The 20141-nt window shown below is 43.7% G+C and overlaps 1 long non-coding RNA gene across 10 annotated transcripts in view; it reads right to left on the reverse strand.

The window, feature by feature from the left end:
- The window catches only part of LOC142749986 (uncharacterized), a 239287-nt gene that overhangs the window by 50388 nt on the left and 168758 nt on the right, over positions 1-20141 (reverse strand). For 7 of the 10 annotated variants that reach the window (XR_012882539.1, XR_012882543.1, XR_012882540.1 and 4 more), the window contains 5 exons: positions 19532-19605; positions 15257-15330; positions 10975-11048; positions 6698-6771; positions 1986-2059 (listed from right to left, as the gene is read on the reverse strand). This is a non-coding gene — a long non-coding RNA (uncharacterized LOC142749986). The remainder of the gene's footprint in view (positions 1-1985; positions 2060-6697; positions 6772-10974; positions 11049-15256; positions 15331-19531; positions 19606-20141) is intronic. The other 3 variants (XR_012882541.1, XR_012882542.1, XR_012882544.1) reach the window with 3 other exon arrangements.

The following is a 20141-nucleotide window of genomic DNA, read 5'->3' on the forward strand; positions in this document are numbered from 1 at the left end:
GAAACTTAAGCGTCTGGGGCAAACTGTGTCCCACATTCCATCCTCTGCTTTCCTTGGGAGGGATCGCATCCTGGTCTTCTACCAGGGACAGCCGAGGCTGTGTCACCGGTGTGGCGACCCCTCACACTTAAGCGCGGCCTGCACAGTGCAGAAATGCGCTCACTGTGGGGGGGTAGGTCATCTAGCTGCATCGTGTGACCAGATTAGGTGTCACCTGTGTGGTGACTTAGGTCACCCATTCAGTAGGTGTCCTCACTCCCTGGTCAATGCTGTCGCCAAGCCTGCAGGAGAAGAGAGTGGGGTGGCTCCTGTGGGTGAGGAGGCATGCAGAGATGGCGGGGCAAAAGGGCAAGTGAAGACATCAAGGAAAGGGCTCCAGCCTTCCTACCATCGAAGGCTGGAGAAGAGGCAAAAGGAGAGGGAGCTGAGGGAAGCCCAGGTAACTGGGGGGGACCTCTGGCCTGAACCCGGAGCCTGCCCTGGAGACGGATGCCCTTGGGGACGCTGAACTGGATGAGGAGGGCAGGAGGATCCAGAGGGAGCAAGTGGCTGAGGACTCTCAATCCTCCCAATATGAAAGTGTTGGTGAGGAAGAGAGGGTACAGCCTAAAAAAACATCTGGGACACAGGATAAGATCTTGAGGGGGCCAAAGTCATGTGGCCAAGCCCCGGCCACGGAAGGTAAAATCTGCACCCCTCTGATGCTCTCCCCCAACCGCTACCAAGCCCTCATGGACCTTCCAGCTCCCATTCAAGCAACAATGCACTCATAAGAGCCACTATGCCCCCATGACATCCACAATGTCCCTTATCCCAGCTACAATAGCTCTATTACAGCCACAAGTCCCACAATGCCAGCCACATTATCCTTAATTCCCCCTTAGCCGTCGCAAAATGCCAGCCACATTATCCTTAATGCCCCCTTAGCCATTCGGAATACAATCATGACAACCACAATTCACTTATTGCCTCTTAAGAGAACCATAATGCCCCAAGACATACAAAATGATTTCATGACAACTACCACTTTCCCAAACATAATGCCCATTTTAATACCACATCTCCAACTAAGTCACAATGCCATCTAATGACAGCAACAATGCCTTCAATGCTAATTACAATTCCGCGAGGACAGTTACAATGTCCACATGACACCGGCTATATGTCTTTTCCAAATAGCCAAATACCAGCCACAATGGCTCCCATTCATGCAACAATGCACTCATGAGAGCCACTATGCCACATCACATCCACAATGTCCCTTATCCCAGCCACAATATCTCTATTACAGCCACAAGTCCCTCAATGACAGCCACATTACTCTCCATGCCCTCTTAGCCATTCGGAATACAACCATGGCAACCACAATTCACTTATTGCCTCTTAATAATGCCCCAAGACAAACAAAATGCTCTCATGACAACTACCACATTCCCAAACACAATGCCCATTTTAATACCACATCTCCAACTAAGTCACAATGCCCTCATTGTTCACTTTACCAGTCACAATCCCAACACAAATATCACAATGCCTCCAAAAAAGTCACAATGTCCTCATGACAGCCACACTATCCCTAATTCCCAGTCACGATGTTACCATAAAAGCCACAATGTCCTCTGACAACAACAATCACGGAATGCATCGTATTACAGCAACAATGTCTTCAATGCTAATTACAATTCCGCGAGGACAGACCCTATGCCCTCAATTCTCCCTATGCCAGCCACAATACCCTCCATACCAGCCAAAAATTTCCCATTGGGGAAGTGGAGATGGTGATGAATGTGTATGTTGGACTGTAAATGCAGTGCACCCATGTGTAGAACACAAAGGCATTTACAATGCCCTTAAATATCTATAGCCAATATATGTACTACTAGACATATATCCTTATATACCGGGAAGGTATTACCACACCTCTGAAAGTCCAGAGCTAGAAACTAGCCTGATAATTATCAGTAATTAATAATAATATTAATTACCAGTCATTTGATTCCTCTATTGCCGCTGTCTGGAGGATTCCATATCTTGCTTCTCTTCACTTTCAAATAGACACCTAGAAAAAAAAATCAAGAAAGAGGTGTGATAATACATTCCTGGTATATGCTATAGATGTATTGGAAACAGTAAAGAGATTTTAGTGTGCCTAGTTTCTAATGAAACCCCCAAATATTTTAAGGGCCAATTAAACCCTTTCTGTGATACATTCTGAGGAGCCAAATTAGAGATCCAACCTCAAGTCTTCCTATCCAAGAGTATGCACAAACCACCCCATCTTGACTAGAAGCTACGACAGTCACAATTTTCCAATGACAGACAAAATGCACCTACGACAGCTACATTGTCCCACCACATCTAAATGGCTCCAATGACAGCCACAAAGTCCTCAGTGCCAGCCACATTTCCCCCACATGACAACCACAAAGTCATCAATGCCCCCTATGCAAATCACCATGCCTTCAATACCTGCTAAGCCAACCAAAATTCACACATGACAACCGTAGTGCCTGCCGTGCCAGCTACAAGACTTTAAAAAAAGCCACAATGCTTTTCAGGTTAGCCACAATGCACTCACAACACCCACAATGTACCTTATTCCAGCTACAATGCGCCATGCGAGCCACAAGGTTCTTATAATAGCCACATTATGCCCCATGTCATTTACATGGTCTCCTAAGTCACTAAAACCCCATGACACCCCCATTGATCCCATGACACACGCAATCTACGTTATCTCCACAAAAATGCCTTAATGGCAGCAACCACGCTGTCAGTGGCCACTATGCCAGCCACAAAGTCCCCATGCCAGCTACACTGTACTTTATCCCAGCAGCAATGCCGGTGATACCCCTTATCCAAGCTACAATGACCACCCAAATGTCCTTTATTCAACACACAATGGCCTCAGTATCTATATGCAAACTACAATTAACCACATGACAGCCACAAAGCTCCCATGTAAGGCACAATGCGCCAATGACAATGACATTGCGCTCAATGACACCAAGGCATTTACAATGCCCAATGCTGGCAATAATGCTCCTATTAGAGTGAATATGCCCTCATGAAACCCACAATGTCATTTATAAGGGACACAATAACACTATGACAGTCAAATACCCTCCATGACAGCCACAAAGCCACCAGAAAATCAACAATCATGCGACCACAATCATGCAACAATGCTGTCAATGCCCCTTATGCCAGCCCGAAGGCCAAAATGGAAACCACCAAATGTCAATGCTCCTTTGCAAGCCACTATGCCTTTATTAAAGCCACAATGAACTCACTTTCCCCTTTGCTAACCAAGACATGACAGACACAAGTCGCCGTGCCAGCCATAATGACACCTGCAAGCTACAATATCCTCATGACACTCGCTATGTCCCATATCCCAGTCATAATATCCTCAATGTTAGCCACAACTTCCTCCCTGCCAGCCACAATGCCAACCAACCACAAAGCCCCCATTACATCCAATACCACGTGACAGCCATAATGCTTCTAACCAATATCCCATATGGCAGCTAAAATGTCCCCATGACAGATACAAAGTCCAGTGTCCCTTATTCCTTTCACAATGCCCCTTATCCAAACCACATTGCTCTCAATGCCACCTAAGTTAACTGCAATACAACCATGACAGCCACAATGGCTTCAATAGCCCTATGACAACTACAATGCCCATGACAGTCATTATGCCAGGAGCCACAATGCCACTATGCGAGCCACAATGTACTTTAGCGCAGACACAGTGCTGCCAATGCCTCTTATGCCAGCCCCAATGCCCCCATGATCGTAAATTGTCCTCCATGCCAGCCACTGTGCTCTAAATGCCAGCTAAATTGCCCCCATGAAATCAACAATGTCCCATTTCCCAGTCAAAATGCAGCCATGACATCTGCAAGGTCCACAATGTCCCTTATCCCAGCCACTATGCTCCATGATAATCTAATGCTCTCAATGCCAGCCATATTGTCCTCAATGCTCGCTAAGCCAACATCAATAGAACCAGGACAACTAAAATGCCCCATGACAACCACTATGTCCTCATTGTCCACTTTACCAGACACAATGCTTACCTAAAATCCACAATGCCCCCCCCCATGACAGCCACTATCCCCAAATTACTCATATGCGAACCACAATGCCCTAAGTGCCAATTACAAATTTATCGAACAACCAGAAAGCCCTCAATTCTATCTATGCCAGCATCAATGCCACCACAAACGCCACATTGCACTCCATATCAGCCACAATGGCCTGCATGCCTTTTTTGCATACCTCAATGTTCCCATGACAACTACAAAGTCCCTATGTCAACCACAATTCCTCCTATGGCAGCAATGCCCAAGTGCCAGCCACAGTGTTCCTCTGGAGCCATTATGCCCACATGTCTGCCACACTGTCCCTGAGCCCAGCCACAATATCTCAATTACAGCTACAATGTTCTCAATTTCCCTTTTGCCAACGAAAATGAAGAAATGGCACAATGCCCTCCATGCCTTTCACAATGCCATTAATAGCCCTATTCCAACTAGATTGCCCCCATTCTACGCACAATGCCCCTAATGCAAGAAGCAATGCCCACAGAACACCCACTATATATCTTATCCAAATAGCCAAATACCAGCCACAATGGCTCCCATTCAAGCAACAATGCACTCATAAGAGCCACTATGCCCCCATGACATCCACAATGTCCCTTATCCCAGCTACAATAGCTCTATTACAGCCACAAGTCCCACAATGCCAGCCACATTATCCTTAATGTCCCCTTAGCCGTCCCACAATGCCAGCCACATTATCCTTAATGCCCCCTTAGCCATTCGGAATACAACCATGACAACCACAATTCACTTACTGCCTCTTAAGAGAACCATAATGGCCCAAGACAAACAAAATGATTTCATGACAACTACCACTTTCCCAAACACAATGCCCATTTTAATACCACATCTCCAACTAAGTCACAATGCCATCTAATGACAGCAACAATGCCTTCAATGCTAATTGCAATTCCGCGAGGACAGTTACAATGTCCACATGACACCGGCTATATGTCTTTTCCAAATAGCCAAATACCAGCCAAAATGGCTCCCATTCATGCAACAATGCACTTATGAGAGCCACTATGCCACATGACATCCACAATGTCCCTTATCCCAGCCACAATATCTCTATTACAGCCACAAGTCCCTCAATGACAGCCACATTACTCTCCATGCCCTCTTAGCCATTCGGAATACAACCATGGCAACCACAATTCACTTATTGCCTCTTAATAATGCCCCAAGACAAACAAAATGCTCTCATGACAACTACCACATTCCCAAACACAATGCCCATTTTAATACCACATCTCCAACTAAGTCACAATGCCCTCATTGTTTACTTTACCAGTCACAATCCCAACACAAATATCATAATGCCTCCAAAAAAGTCACAATGTCCTCATGACAGCCACACTATCCCTAATTCCCAGTCACGATGTTACCATAAAAGCCACAATGTCCTCTGACAACAACAATCACGGAATGCATCGTATTACAGCAACAATGTCTTCAATGCTAATTACAATTCCGCGAGGACAGACCCTATGCCCTCAATTCTCCCTATGCCAGCCACAATACCCTCCATACCAGCCAAAAATTTCCCATTGGGGAAGTGGAGATGGTGATGAATGTGTATGTTGGAATGTAAATGCAGTGCACCCATGTGTAGAATACAAAGGCATTTACAATGAAGTTTAATGTAGATAAATGTAAAGTTATGCATCTTGGTACCAACAACCTGCATGCATCATATGTCCTAGGGGGCGCTACACTGGCGGATTCACTTGTTGAGAAGGATCTGGGTGTACTTGTAAATCATAAACTCAATAACAGCATGCAGTGTCAATCAGCTGCTTCAAAGGCCAGCAGGATATTGTCGTGTATTAAAAGAGGCATGGACTCGCGGGACAGGGATGTAATAATGCCACTTTACAAAGCATTAGTGAGGCCTCATCTAGAATATGCAGTTCAGTTCTGGGCTCCAGTTCATAGAAAGGATGCCCTGGAGTTGGAAAAAATACAAAGAAGAGCAACGAAGCTAATAAGGGGCATGGAGAATTTAAGTTATGAGGAAAGATTGAAAGAATTAAACCTATTTAGCCTTGAAAAAAGAAGACTAAGGGGGGACATGATTAACTTATATAAATATATTAATGGCACATACAAAAAATATGGTGAAATCCTGTTCCTTGTAAAACCCCCTCAAAAAACAAGGGGGCACTCCCTCCGTCTGGAGAAAAAAAGGTTCAAGCTGCAGAGGCGACAAGGCTTCTTTACAGTGAGAACTGTGAATTTATGGAATAGCCTACCGCAGGAGCTGGTCACAGCAGGGACAGTAGATGGCTTTAAAAAAGGGTTAGATAATTTCCTAGAACAAAAAAATATTAGCTCCTATGTGTAGAAATTTTTCCTTCCCTTTTCCCTTCCCTTGGTTGAACTTGATGGACATGTGTCTTTTTTCAGCCGTACTAACTATGTAACTATGTAACTATGTAACAATGCCCTTAAATATCTATAGCCAATATATGTACTACTAGACATATATCCTTATATACCGGGAAGGTATTACCACACCTCTGAAAGTCCAGAGCTAGAAACTAGCCTGATAATTATCAGTAATTAATAATAATATTAATTACCAGTCATCTGATTCCCCTATTGCCACTATCTGGAGGATTCCATATCTTGCTTCTCTTCACTTTCAAATAGAAACCTAGAAAAAAAATAATCAAGAAAGAGGTGTGATAATACATTCCTGGTATATGCTATAGATGTATTGGAAACAGTAAAGAGATTTTAGTGTGCCTAGTTTCTAATGAAACCCCCAAATATTTTAAGGGCCAATTAAACCCTTCCTGTGATACATTCTGAGGATCCAAATTAGAGATCCAACCTCAAGTCTTCCTATCCAAGAGTATGCACAAACCACCCCATCTTGACTAGAAGCTATAAGTAGGATATAATCAACTCTGATCACAACCCCAAAATTAGTCACCAATCACATCAAAGATCAGATGTCTAGAAGAAATAGCACTCTCCTCCACATCTGTATAAAACAGAAAACCATTCTACAATCTATTCAGTGGACCATTTACAACTCATATATGACATGGGCCTAAATGTGACCTAGAGAGGACACAATATAGCTATTATCAGTCATCATGAAGAATATCACACATTCAACAAAGACCTCACATGCGCCAGGTTAAGACACAAAGTGATATCACTAGTAGCGAAAATAGCTAGATGCTGACTTGCAACTTGTGGCCAAATCACTAGAGGCAAAGAAAATTTGACACATCAACTATACTGTGCCACTCATAGTAAAAAAAGAAACATCGTCCACGCAAACCCTAAATCAAAAAGCCACGACAGTCACAATTTTACAATTACAGCCAAAATGCACCTATGACAGCTACATTGTCCCACCACATTTAAATGGCACCAATGACAGCCACAAAGTCATCAATGCCCCCTATGCAAATCACCATGCCTTCAATACCTGCTAAGCCAACCAAAATTCCCACATGACAACCGTAGTGCCTGCCGTGCCAGCTACAAGACCTTAAAAAAAGCCACAATGCTTTTCAGGTTAGCCACAATGCACTCACAACACCCACAATGTACCTTATTCCAGCTACAATGCGCCATGCCAGCCACAAGGTTCTTATAATAGCCACATTATGCCCCATGTCATTTACATGGTCTCCTAAGTCACTAAAACCCCATGACACCCCCATTGATCCCATGACACACGCAATCTACGTTATCTCCACAAAAATGCCTTAATGGCAGAAACCATGCTGGCAGTGGCCACTATGCCAGCCACAAAGTCCCCATGCCAGCTACAGTGTACTTTATCCCAGCAGCAATGCCGGTGATACCCCTTATCCAAGCTACAATGACCACCCAAATGTCCTTTATTCAACACACAATGGCCTCAGTATCTATATGCAAACTACAATTAACCACATGACAGCCACAAAGCTCCCGTGTAAGGCACAATGCGCCAATGACAATGACATTGCGCTCAATGACACCAAGGTATTTACAATGCCCAATGCTGGCAATAATGCTCCTATAAGAGTGACTATGCCCTCATGAAACCCACAATGTCATTTATAAGGGACACAATGCCACTATGACAGTCAAATGCCCTCCATGACAGCCACAAAGCCACCAGAAAATCAACAATCATGCGACCACAATGTACTTTATCCATGCAACAATGCTGTCAATGCCCCTTATGCCAGCCTGAAGGCCAAAATGGAAAGCACCAAATGTCAATGCTCCTTTGCAAGCCACTATGACTTTATTAAAGCCACAATGAACTCACTTTCCCCTTTGCTAACCAAGACATGACAGACACAAGTCCCCGTGCCAGCCATAATTACACCTGCAAGCCACAATATCCTCATGACACTCGCTATGTCCCATATCCCAGTCATAATATCCTCAATGTTAGCCACAACTTCCTCCCTGCCAGCCAACCACAAAGCCCCCATTACATCCAATACCACGTGACAGCCATAATGCTTCTAACCAATATCCCATATGGCAGCTAAAATGTCCCCATGACAGATACAAAGTCCAGTGTCCCTTATTCCTTTCACAATGCCCCTTATCCAAACCACATTGCTCTCAATGCCGCCTAAGTTAACTGCAATACAACCATGACAGCCACAATGGCTTCAATAGCCCTATGACAACTACAATGCCCCATGACAGTCATTATGCCAGGAGCCACAATGCCACTATGCAAGCCACAATGTACTTTAGCGCAGACACAGTGCTGCCAATGCCTCTTATGCCAGCCCCAATGCCCCCATGATCGTAAATTGTCCTCCATGCCAGCCACTGTGCTCTAAATGCCAGCTAAATTGCCCCCATGAAATCAACAATGTCCCATTTCCCAGTCAAAATGCAGCCATGACATCTGCAAGGTCCACAATGTCCCTTATCCCAGCCACTATGCTCCATGATAATCTAATGATCTCAATGCCAGCCATATTGTCCTCAATGCTCCCTAAGCCAACATCAATAGAACCAGGACAACTAAAATGCCCCATGACAACCACTATGTCCTCATTGTCCACTTTACCAGACACAATGCTTACCTAAAATCCACAATGCCCCCCCATGACAGCCACTATCCCCAAATTACTCATATGCGAACCACAATGCCCTAAGTGCCAATTACAAATTTATCGAACAACCAGAAAGCCCTCAATTCTATCTATGCCAGCATCAATGCCACCACAAACGCCACATTGCACTCCATATCAGCCACAATGGCCTGCATGCCTTTTTTGCATACCTCAATGTTCCCATGACAACTACAAAGTCCCTATGTCAACCACAATTCCTCCTATGGCAGCAATGCCCAAGTGCCAGCCACAGTGTTCCTCTGGAGCCATTATGCCCACATGTCTGCCACACTGTCCCTGAGCCCAGCCACAATATCTCAATTACAGCTACAAAGTTCTCAATTTCCCTTTTGCCAACGAAAATGAAGAAATGGCACAATGCCCTCCATGCCTTTCACAATGCCATTAATAGCCCTATTCCAACTAGATTGCCCCCATTCTACGCACAATGCCCCTAATGCAAGAAGCAATGCCCACAGAACACCCACTATATATCTTATCCAAATAGCCAAATACCAGCCACAATGGCTCCCATTCAAGCAACAATGCACTCATAAGAGCCACTATGCCCCCATGACATCCACAATGTCCCTTATCCCAGCTACAATAGCTCTATTACAGCCACAAGTCCCACAATGCCAGCCACATTATCCTTAATGTCCCCTTAGCCGTCCCACAATGCCAGCCACATTATCCTTAATGCCCCCTTAGCCATTCGGAATACAACCATGACAACCACAATTCACTTACTGCCTCTTAAGAGAACCATAATGCCCCAAGACAAACAAAATGATTTCATGACAACTACCACTTTCCCAAACATAATGCCCATTTTAATACCACATCTCCAACTAAGTCACAATGCCATCTAATGACAGCAACAATGCCTTCAATGCTAATTGCAATTCCGCGAGGACAGTTACGATGTCCACATGACACCGGCTATATGTCTTTTCCAAATAGCCAAATACCAGCCAAAATGGCTCCCATTCATGCAACAATGCACTTATGAGAGCCACTATGCCACATGACATCCACAATGTCCCTTATCCCAGCCACAATATCTCTATTACAGCCACAAGTCCCTCAATGACAGCCACATTACTCTCTATGCCCTCTTAGCCATTCGGAATACAACCATGGCAACCACAATTCACTTATTGCCTCTTAATAATGCCCCAAGACAAACAAAATGCTCTCATGACAACTACCACATTCCCAAACACAATGCCCATTTTAATACCACATCTCCAACTAAGTCACAATGCCCTCATTGTTTACTTTACCAGTCACAATCCCAACACAAATATCACAATGCCTCCAAAAAAGTCACAATGTCCTCATGACAGCCACACTATCCCTAATTCCCAGTCACGATGTTACCATAAAAGCCACAATGTCCTCTGACAACAACAATCACGGAATGCATCGTATTACAGCAACAATGTCTTCAATGCTAATTACAATTCCGCGAGGACAGACCCTATGCCCTCAATTCTCCCTATGCCAGCCACAATACCCTCCATACCAGCCAAAAACTTCCCATTGGGGAAGTGGAGATGGTGATGAATGTGTATGTTGGAATGTAAATGCAGTGCACCCATGTGTAGAATACAAAGGCATTTACAATGCCCTTAAATATCTATAGCCAATATATGTACTACTAGACATATATCCTTATATACCGGGAAGGTATTACCACACCTCTGAAAGTCCAGAGCTAGAAACTAGCCTGATAATTATCAGTAATTAATAATTATATTAATTACCAGTCATTTGATTCCTCTATTGCCGCTGCCTGGAGGATTCCATATCTTGCTTCTCTTCACTTTCAAATAGAAACCTAGAAAAAAAAAAATCAAGAAAGAGGTGTGATAATACATTCCTGGTATATGCTATAGATGTATTGGAAACAGTAAAGAGATTTTAGTGTGCCTAGTTTCTAATGAAACCCCCAAATATTTTAAGGGCCAATTAAACCCTTCCTGTGATACATTCTGAGGATCCAAATTAGAGATCCAACCTCAAGTCTTCCTATCCAAGAGTATGCACAAACCACCCCATCTTGACTAGAAGCTATAAGTAGGATAAAATCAACTCTGATCACAACCCCAAAATTAGTCACCAATCACATCAAAGATCAGATGTCTAGAAGAAATAGCACTCTCCTCCACATCTGTATAAAACAGAAAACCATTCTACAATCTATTCAGTGGACCATTTACAACTCATATATGACATGGGCCTAAATGTGACCTAGAGAGGACACAATATAGCTATTATCAGTCATCATGAAGAATATCACACATTCAACAAAGACCTCACATGCGCCAGGTTAAGACACAAAGTGATATCACTAGTAGCGAAAATAGCTAGATGCTGACTTGCAACTTGTGGCCAAATCACTAGAGAGGCAAAGAAAATTAGACACATCAACTATACTGTGCCACTCATAGTAAAAAAAGAAACATCGTCCACGCAAACCCTAAATCAAAAAGCCACGACAGTCACAATTTTACAATGACAGCCAAAATGCACCTATGACAGCTACATTGTCCCACCACATCTAAATGGCACCAATGACAGCCACAAAGTCCTCAGTGCCAGCCACATTTCCCCCACATGACAACCACAAAGTCATCAATGCCCCCTATGCAAATCACCATGCCTTCAATACCTGCTAAGCCAACCAAAATTCCCACATGAAAACCGTAGTGCCTGCCGTGCCAGCTACAAGACCTTAAAAAAAGCCACAATGCTTTTCAGGTTAGCCACAATGCACTCACAACACCCACAATGTACCTTATTCCAGCTACAATGCGCCATGCCAGCCACAAGGTTCTTATAATAGCCACATTATGCCCCATGTCATTTACATGGTCTCCTAAGTCACTAAAACCCCATGACACCCCCATTGATCCCATGACACACGCAATCTACGTTATCTCCACAAAAATGCCTTAATGGCAGAAACCATGCTGGCAGTGGCCACTATGCCAGCCACAAAGTCCCCATGCCAGCTACAGTGTACTTTATCCCAGCAGCAATGCCGGTGATACCCCTTATCCAAGCTACAATGACCACCCAAATGTCCTTTATTCAACACACAATGGCCTCAGTATCTATATGCAAACTACAATTAACCACATGACAGCCACAAAGCTCCCATGTAAGGCACAATGCGCCAATGACAATGAAATTGCGCTCAATGACACCAAGGCATTTACAATGCCCAATGCTGGCAATAATGCTCCTATAAGACTGACTATGTCCTCATGAAACCCACAATGTCATTTATAAGGGACACAATGCCACTATGACAGTCAAATGCCCTCCATGACAGCCACAAAGCCACCAGAAAATCAACAATCATGCGACCACAATGTACTTTATCCATGCAACAATGCAGTCAATGCCCCTTATGCCAGCCCGAAGGCCAAAATGGAAACCACCAAATGTCAATGCTCCTTTGCAAGCCACTATGCCTTTATTAAAGCCACAATGAACTCACTTTCCCCTTTGCTAACCAAGACATGACAGACACAAGTCCCCGTGCCAGCCATAATGACACCTGCAAGCCACAATATCCTCATGACACTCGCTATGTCCCATATCCCAGTCATAATATCCTCAATGTTAGCCACAACTTCCTCCCTGCCAGCCAACCACAAAGCCCCCATTACATCCAATACCACGTGACAGCCATAATGCTTCTAACCAATATCCCATATGGCAGCTAAAATGTCCCCATGACAGATACAAAGTCCAGTGTCCCTTATTCCTTTCACAATGCCCCTTATCCAAACCACATTGCTCTCAATGCCGCCTAAGTTAACTGCAATACAACCATGACAGCCACAATGGCTTCAATAGCCCTATGACAACTACAATGCCCCATGACAGTCATAATGCCAGGAGCCACAATGCCACTATGCGAGCCACAATGTACTTTAGCGCAGACACAGTGCTGCCAATGCCTCTTATGCCAGCCCCAATGCCCCCACGATCGTAAATTGTCCTCCATGCCAGCCACTGTGCTCTAAATGCCAGCTAAATTGCCCCCATGAAATCAACAATGTCCCATTTCCCAGTCAAAATGCAGCCATGACATCTGCAAGGTCCACAATATCCCTTATCCCAGCCACTATGCTCAATGATAATCTAATGCTCTCAATGCCAGCCATATTGTCCTCAATGCTCCCTAAGCCAACATCAATAGAACCAGGACAACTAAAATGCCCCATGACAACCACTATGTCCTCATTGTCTACTTTACCAGACACAATGCTTACCTAAAATCCACAATGCCCCCCCCATGACAGCCACTATCCCCAAATTACTCATATGCGAGCCACAATGCCCTAAGTGCCAATTACAAATTTATCGAACAACCAGAAATCCCTCAATTCTATCTATGTCAGCATCAATGCCACCACAAACGCCACATTGCACTCCATATCAGCCACAATGGCCTGAATGCCTTTTTTGCATACCTCAATGCTCCCATGACAACTACAAAGTCCCTATGTCAACCACAATTCCTCCTATGGCAGCAATGCCCACGTGCCAGCCACAGTAGTCCTCTGGAGCCATTATGCCCACATGTCTGCCACACTGTCCCTGAGCCCAGGCACAATATCTCCATTACAGCCACAATGTTCTCAATTCCCCTTTTGCCAACGAAAATGAAGAAATGGCACAATGCCCTCCATGCCTTTCACAATGCCATTAATAGCCCTATTCCAACTAGATTGCCCCCATTCTACGCACAATGCCCCTAATGCAAGAAGCAATGCCCACAGAACACCCACTATATATCTTATCCAAATAGCCAAATACCAGCCACAATGGCTCCCATTCAAGCAACAATGCACTCATAAGAGCCACTATGCCCCCATGACATCCACAATGTCCCTTATCCCAGCTACAATAGCTCTATTACAGCCACAAGTCCCACAATGCCAGCCACATTATCCTTAATGCCCCCTTAGCCGTCCCACAATGCCAGCCACATTATCCTTAATGCCCCCTTAGCCCTTCGGAATACAACCATGACAACCACAATTCACTTATTGCCTCTTAAGAGAACCATAATGCCCCAAGACAAACAAAATTATTTCATGACAACTACCACTTTCCCAAACATAATGCCCATTTTAATACCACATCTCCAACTAAGTCACAATGCCATCTAATGACAGCAACAATGCCTTCAATGCTAATTACAATTCTGCGAGGACAGTTACAATGTCCACATAACACCGGCTATATGTCTTATCCAAATAGCCAAATACCAGCCAAAATGGCTCACATTCATGTAACAATGCACTCATGAGAGCCACTATGCCACATGACATCCACAATGTCCCTTATCCCAGCCACATTACTCTCCATGCCCTCTTAGCCATTCGGAATACAACCATGGCAACCACAATTCACTTATTGCCTCTTAATAATGCCCCAAGACAAACAAAATGCTCTCATGACAACTACCACATTCCCAAACACAATGCCCATTTTAATACCACATCTCCAACTAAGTCACAATGCCCTCATTGTTCACTTTACCAGTCACAATCCCAACACAAATATCACAATGCCTCCAAAAAAGTCACAATGTCCTCATGACAGCCACACTATCCCTAATTCCCAGTCACGATGTTACCATAAAAGCCACAATGTCCTCTGACAACAACAATCACGGAATGCATCGTATTACAGCAACAATGTCTTCAATGCTAATTACAATTCCGCGAGGACAGACCCTATGCCCTCAATTCTCCCTATGCCAGCCACAATACCCTCCATACCAGCCAAAAATTTCCCATTGGGGAAGTGGAGATGGTGATGAATGTGTATGTTGTAATGTAAATGCAGTGCACCCATGTGTAGAACACAAAGGCATTTACAATGCCCTTAAATATCTATAGCCAATATATGTACTACTAGACATATATCCTTATATACCGGGAAGGTATTACCACACCTCTGAAAGTCCAGATCTAGAAACTAGCCTGATAATTATCAGTAATTAATAATAATATTAATTACCAGTCATTTGATTCCTCTATTGCTGCTGTCTGGAGGATTCCATATCTTGCTTCTCTTCACTTTTAAATAGACACCTAGAAAAAAAAATCAAGAAAGAGGTGTGATAATACATTCCAGGTATATGCTATAGATGTATTGGAAACAGTAAAGAGATTTTAGTGTGCCTAGTTTCTAATGAAAACCCCAAATATTTTAAGGGCCAATTAAACCCTTTCTGTGATACATTCTGAGGAGCCAAATTAGAGATCCAACCTCAAGTCTTCCTATCCAAGAGTATGCACAAACCACCCCATCTTGACTAGAAGCTATAAGTAGGATATAATCAACTCTGATCACAACCCCAAAATTAGTCACCAATCACATCAAAGATCAGATGTCTAGAAGAAATAGAACTCTCCTCCACATCTGTATAAAACAGAAAACCATTCTACAATCTATTCAGTGGACCATTTACAACTCATATATGACATGGGCCTAAATGTCACCTAGAGAGGACACAATATAGCCATTATCAGTCATCATGAAGAATATCACACATTCAACAAAGACCTCACATGCGCCAGGTTAAGACACAAAGTGATATCAGTAGTAGCGAAAATAGCTAGATGCTGACTTGCAACTTGTGGCCAAATCACTAGAGAGGCAAAGAAAATTAGACACATCAACTATACTGTGCCACTCATAGTAAAAAAAGAAACATCGTCCACGCAAACCCTAAATCAAAAAGCCACGACAGTCACAATTTTCCAATGACAGCCAAAATGCACCTATGACAGTTACATTGTCCCACCACATCTAAATGGCACCAATGACAGCCACAAAGTCATCAATGCCCCCTATGCAAATCACCATGCCTTCAATACCTGCTAAGCCAACCAAAATTCCCACATGAAAACCGTAGTGCCTGCCGTGCCAGCTACAAGACCTTAAAAAAAGCCACAATGCTTTTCAGGTTAGCCACAATGCACTCACAACACCCACAATGTACCTTATTCCAGCTACAATGCGCCATGCCAGCCACAAGGTTCTTATAATAGCCACATTATGCCCCATGTCATTTACATGGTCTCCTAAGTCACTAAAACCCCATGACACCCCCATTGATCCCATGACACACGCAATCTACGTTATCTCCACAAAAATGCCTTAATGGCAGAAACCATGCTGGCAGTGGCCACTATGCCAGCCACAAAGTCCCCATGCCAGCTACAGTGTACTTTATCCCAGCAGCAATGCCGGTGATACCCCTTATCCAAGCTACAATGACCACCCAAATGTCCTTTATTCAACACACAATGGCCTCAGTATCTATATGCAAACTACAATTAACCACATGACAGCCACAAAGCTCCCATGTAAGGCACAATGCGCCAATGACAATGACATTGCGCTCAATGACACCAAGGTATTTACAATGCCCAATGCTGGCAATAATGCTCCTATAAGAGTGACTATGCCCTCATGAAACCCACAATGTCATTTATAAGGGACACAATGCCACTATGACAGTCAAATGCCCTCCATGACAGCCACAAAGCCACCAGAAAATCAACAATCATGCGACCACAATGTACTTTATCCATGCAACAATGCTGTCAATGCCCCTTATGCCAGCCTGAAGGCCAAAATGGAAAGCACCAAATGTCAATGCTCCTTTGCAAGCCACTATGCCTTTATTAAAGCCACAATGAACTCACTTTCCCCTTTGCTAACCAAGACATGACAGACACAAGTCCCCGTGCCAGCCATAATGACACCTGCAAGCCACAATATCCTCATGACACTCGCTATGTCCCATATCCCAGTCATAATATCCTCAATGTTAGCCACAACTTCCTCCCTGCCAGCCAACCACAAAGCCCCCATTACATCCAATACCACGTGACAGCCATAATGCTTCTAACCAATATCCCATATGGCAGCTAAAATGTCCCCATGACAGATACAAAGTCCAGTGTCCCTTATTCCTTTCACAATGCCCCTTATCCAAACCACATTGCTCTCAATGCCGCCTAAGTTAACTGCAATACAACCATGACAGCCACAATGGCTTCAATAGCCCTATGACAACTACAATGCCCCATGACAGTCATTATGCCAGGAGCCACAATGCCACTATGTGAGCCACAATGTACTTTAGCGCAGACACAGTGCTGCCAATGCCTCTTATGCCAGCCCCAATGCCCCCATGATCGTAAATTTTCCTCCATGCCAGCCACTGTGCTCTAAATGCCAACTAAATTGCCCCCATGAAATCAACAATGTCCCATTTCCCAGTCAAAATGCAGCCATGACATCTGCAAGGTCCACAATGTCCCTTATCCCAGCCACTATGCTCCATGATAATCTAATGCTCTCAATGCCAGCCATATTGTCCTCAATGCTCCCTAAGCCAACATCAATAGAACCAGGACAACTAAAATGCCCCATGACAACCACTATGTCCTCAATGTCCACTTTACCAGACACATGGCGTACCTAAAATCCACAATGCCCCCCATGACAGCCACTATCCCCAAATTACTCATATGCGAGCCACAATGCCCTAAGTGCCAATTACAAATTTATCGAACAACCAGAAAGCCCTCAATTCCATCTATGCCAGCATCAATGCCACCACAAACGCCACATTGCACTCCATATCAGCCACAATGGCCTGCATGTCTTTTTTGCATACCTCAATGTTCCCATGACAACTACAAAGTCCCTATGTCAACCACAAATCCTCCTATGGCAGCAATGCCCAAGTGCCAGCCACAGTGTTCCTCTGGAGCCATTATGCCCACATGTCTGCCACACTGTCCCTGAGCCCAGCCACAATATCTCAATTACAGCTACAATGTTCTCAATTTCCCTTTTGCCAACGAAAATGAAGAAATGGCACAATGCCCTCCATGCCTTTCACAATGCCATTAATAGCCCTATTCCAACTAGATTGCCCCCATTCTACGCACAATGCCCCTAATGCAAGAAGCAATGCCCACAGAACACCCACTATATATCTTATCCAAATAGCCAAATACCAGCCACAATGGCTCCCATTCAAGCAACAATGCACTCATAAGAGCCACTATGCCCCCATGACATCCACAATGTCCCTTATCCCAGCTACAATAGCTCTATTACAGCCACAAGTCCCACAATGCCAGCCACATTATCCTTAATGCCCCCTTAGCCGTCCCACAATGCCAGCCACATTATCCTTAATGCCCCCTTAGCCATTCGGAATACAACCATGACAACCACAATTCACTTATTGCCTCTTAAGAGAACCATAATGCCCCAAGACAAACAAAATTATTTCATGACAACTACCACTTTCCCAAACATAATGCCCATTTTAATACCACATCTCCAACTAAGTCACAATGCCATCTAATGACAGCAACAATACCTTCAATGCTAATTACAATTCCGCGAGGACAGTTACAATGTCCACATGACACCGGCTATATGTCTTTTCCAAATAGCCAATACCAGCCACAATGGCTCCCATTCATGCATCAAAGCACTCATGAGAGCCACTATGCTACATGACATCCACAATGTCCCTTATCTCAGCCACAATATCTCTATTACAGCCACAAGTCCCTCAATGACAGCCACATTACTCTCCATGCCCTCTTAGCCATTCGGAATACAACCATGGCAACCACAATTCACTTATTGCCTCTTAATAATGCCCCAAGACAAACAAAATGCTCTCATGACAACTACCACATTCACAAACACAATGCCCATTTTAATACCACATCTCCAACTAAGTCACAATGCCCTCATTATTCACTTTACCAGTCACAATCCCAACACAAATATCACAATGCCTCCAAAAAAGTCACAATGTCCTCATGACAGCCACACTATCCCTAATTCCCAGTCACGATGTTACCATAAAAGCCACAATGTCCTCTGACAACAACAATCACGGAATGCATCTTATTACAGCAACAATGTCTTCAATGCTAATTACAATTCCGCGAGGACAGACCCTATGCCCTCAATTCTCCCTATGCCAGCCACAATACCCTCCATACCAGCCAAAAATTTCCCATTGGGGAAGTGGAGATGGTGATGAATGTGTATGTTGGAATGTAAATGCAGTGCACCCATGTGTAGAACACAAAGGCATTTACAATGCCCTTAAATATCTATAGCCAATATATGTACTACTAGACATATATCCTTATATACCGGGAAGGTATTACCACACCTCTGAAAGTCCAGAGCTAGAAACTAGCCTGATAATTATCCGTAATTAATAATAATATTAATTACAAGTCATCTGATTCGTCTATTGACGCTGTCTGGAGGATTCCATATCTTGCTTCTCTTCATTTTTAAATAGACACCTAGAAAAAAAAATCAAGAAAGAGGTGTGATAATACATTCCAGGTATATGCTATAGATGTATTGGAAACAGTAAAGAGATTTTAGTGTGCCTAGTTTCTAATGAAAACCCCAAATATTTTAAGGGCCAATTAAACCCTTTCTGTGATACATTCTGAGGAGCCAAATTAGAGATCCAACCTCAAGTCTTCCTATCCAAGAGTATGCACAAACCACCCCATCTTGACTAGAAGCTATAAGTAGGATATAATCAACTCTGATCACAACCCCAAAATTAGTCACCAATCACATCAAAGATCAGATGTCTAGAAGAAATAGCACTCTCCTCCACATCTGTATAAAACAGAAAACCATTCTACAATCTATTCAGTGGACCATTTACAACTCATATATGACATGGGCCTAAATGTGACCTAGAGGGGACACAATATAGCTATTATCAGTCATCATGAAGAATATCACACATTCAACAAAGACCTCACATGCGCCAGGTTAAGACACAAAGTGATATCACTAGTAGCGAAAATAGCTAGATGCT

The sequence above is a fragment of the Rhinoderma darwinii genome, chromosome 3, assembly GCF_050947455.1.
Source record: "Rhinoderma darwinii isolate aRhiDar2 chromosome 3, aRhiDar2.hap1, whole genome shotgun sequence".
NCBI lineage: Eukaryota > Metazoa > Chordata > Amphibia > Anura > Rhinodermatidae > Rhinoderma > Rhinoderma darwinii.